We start from the raw sequence: 2,923 nt of genomic DNA on the forward strand, positions 1-2,923 counted from the left end.
TTGAGACGCTTGTAATCAATGCAGACTCTCCAAGCATTTTGAACTCTAGTTGCTATGAGCTCTCCATGCTCATTCTTCATGGTAGTGACTCCGGACTTCTTGGGCACAACTTGTACTGGGCTTACCCATTCACTGTCTGAAATGGGATATATGATACCAGCTTCCAATAATCTGGTCACTTCCTTTTTGACAACTTCCAAGATGGTGGGATTCAATCTTCTCTGGGGTTGACGGACAGGTCTTGCTCCCTCTTCTAAAAATATTATGTGCTCGCATACTTGAGGGTCGATTCCCACTATGTCTGCCAAACTCCACCCAATTGCTTTCTTATGCTTCCTCAGCACATCAAGTAACTGCTCTTCTTGTTGAGAAGTCAGTTCTCTTGCAATAATAACCGGAAGCTTCTGCTCATCCTCAAGGTAAGCATATTTGAGATGTGGAGGGAGAGGTTTCAATTCTAACTTTTGATCATGGGTAGGCTCTGGATTATCTGGGGCTTCCGAAAATGGCGAAGTGTCCTCATTGTTAGTTAAGAGGGTCCCCACACTTGGATCTTGTCCAGTGTGCCTCTCTTCAAACTCTTCTTTTTGAACTTCAGCCACACTCTCGTCTATGACATCACACTGGAAGATAGAACGATCTTCTGGGGGGTTGTCAATGACTCTATTCAGATTGAAGATCACTATGCGGCCATCTATTTCAAAGGAGTATGTTCCTGAAAAAGCATCCAATTTGAATTTTGATGTCTTCAGGAATGGTCTTTCAAGTAGGATTGATGATGGCTTATCTGAATCATTATGGGGCATCTCCAAGATATAAAAATCAGTGGGAAATGTGAGCCCTTTAATGTTCACCAAAACATCTTCAGCAACTCCAGCCACTGTAATAATGCTTTTATCTGCTAACACAAAACGAGCTGCCGACCTTTTTAAGGGAGGGAGCCTTAAAACATCATATATAGACAAAGGCATTATACTGACACATGCTCCTAAATCACACATGCAATCATAAATTACTACACCATTAATAGTACAACTAACTATGCAAGGACCTAGATCACTACATTTTTCAGGTAATCCTCCCATTAAAGCAGATATAGAACTACCTAAAGGAATAGTTTCTAATTCATTAATTTTGTCTTTATGGATACATAAGTCTTTTAGAAACTTTGCATATTTAGGTACCTGCTGAATAACATCAAAAAGGGGAACAGTTACCTCAACCTTTTTGAATATTTCTACCATTTTAGGATCAGGTTCCAGCTGCTTCCTGGGCTTCCTTGCAAGTTGTGGAAATGGAATGGGAGTAGTGTTTTCTGTGGTGCCTGTGCCTTTTGGTGCTTCTTCCTGTGGTTGAGCTATCTCTTCTTCAGCCATGTCCTGTATATCCTCTTCCTCTTCAACATCTTCGATTTCCACCACCTCTTCAGCTGAGGCGTATTCTGGTGAGTTTGGTTCCTCCTGATTCCTCTCCTGCAGTGTGGTTTCGGACCTCAGGATGATGACATTAATGCCTCCCTTCGGATTGGGTAATGGTTGAGAGGGGATTCTAGTGGTGCTTGAAGGTTGGTTACTGGAATTTTGTGCTGAACCAAGTTATGTCAATAAAGCTTGTAGAGTAGAGGTAAAACCATTCAGACTGGCATTAATATTGTTCACGATGGTATTTTCCATGGCCAGTTGTCTTTTCTCAAAAGCTTGTAATAAATCTTCATTAGAAGATACAGAAGAATGAGTAAACTGAGAGGTTTGCTGCTGATTGTTCGGTGGTCCTTGGTTTTGCCTCAGGTGAGGTGCTCGGTAAGGTTGATTTTGCTGCCTGTTGTTGTTATTATTCCACCTCTGATTTCCCTGATTATCTCTGCCTCCCCTATTATTGTTGTCCCTCCAATTCTGGTTTGAATTGTCCTGCCATCCATGGTTATTATTTCCACTTTGATTGTACCCTTGGTTGGGGCGGTCATAGAAGTTGTGAGTGGATGCCACCATGTTGTCTTCTTGTTGGAGCTGCGGGCATTCATCAGTGTAGTGGCTGTAATCAGCACAAATTCCGCAAATTCTTTGTGGAACTAGTTGTTGGTTTTGCTGCGGTTGAGTTTACTGAGCTTGTTGATTCAACTGCATTTGCTTCAGCAGGTTGGTCATCTCATAGATGCTTCGATTTAGAGCAGCAGTCTCTATGCCAGAAGATACTTCTGCAACGGCTTTTGAACAACCTTACTTCTATCTGTCGTTCCGAGTAGATTCAGCTAAATCACTGATCAATTACCAAGCTTCATCAGTGGTCTTGTACTTCTTCATAGACCCATTGCTGGCACTTTCCAATGTGGTCTTATCTTGGGGCCTCATACCTTGTCTGATATAGCTGAGTAGCACGATCTTGTCAATCATGTGGTGGGGGCATGCTTCCAGAAGATTATTGAAGCACTCCCAGTATTCAAAGAGAGTCTCATTGTCATCCTGAACAATTGTAGAGATATCCTTCCTCAGTTTATCAGTAACTTCAGATGGAAAGAATTTCTCTAGAAGCTCCTTTCTGAGTGTATCCTAGTTGGATACATTTGCTAGAGGTTGAGTGTAGTACCACTCTCTTGCTTTTCCCTCAAGAGAGAACGGAAAAGCTTTCAGCAGAATTGAAGTTTCATCAGTGCCATCACGCCTGACAGTAGAACAGGCTGCCTGAAAATCTCTCAAGTGCTTGATAGGCTCTTGAGCAGGTAGGCCATGAAACTTGGGCATCAAATTCAGCAGTGCGGTCTTTATTTCAAAATTGGTAGCTACTGCTGGATGATGAGCTTGAAACGGTTGCATTGTAAAGTTAGGAGCTCCTTCCTCCTGAATGGTAACTCTTCTAGCTGCCATGTTTTTTGCGCGTAAAACAACCGAATCAGTAGAACGGGGGCTGGTTTCTTCCTCAAATTCAC

The 2,923-nt window shown here is 42.4% G+C and overlaps 1 non-coding gene across 1 annotated transcript; it reads left to right on the forward strand.

Moving 5' to 3' along the window:
* The first annotated feature begins 2,384 nt into the window (after positions 1 to 2,384).
* LOC148573882 (small nucleolar RNA R71) lies at positions 2,385 to 2,492 on the forward strand. The gene has a single exon (XR_015906453.1). It is a non-coding gene; the product is annotated as a small nucleolar RNA R71 (small nucleolar RNA).
* The last annotated feature ends 431 nt before the right edge of the window (positions 2,493 to 2,923 follow it).

This window comes from Arachis ipaensis, chromosome B2 (assembly GCF_059453495.1).
Source record: "Arachis ipaensis isolate K30076 ecotype BB chromosome B2, ASM5945349v1, whole genome shotgun sequence".
Taxonomy (NCBI): domain Eukaryota; kingdom Viridiplantae; phylum Streptophyta; class Magnoliopsida; order Fabales; family Fabaceae; genus Arachis; species Arachis ipaensis.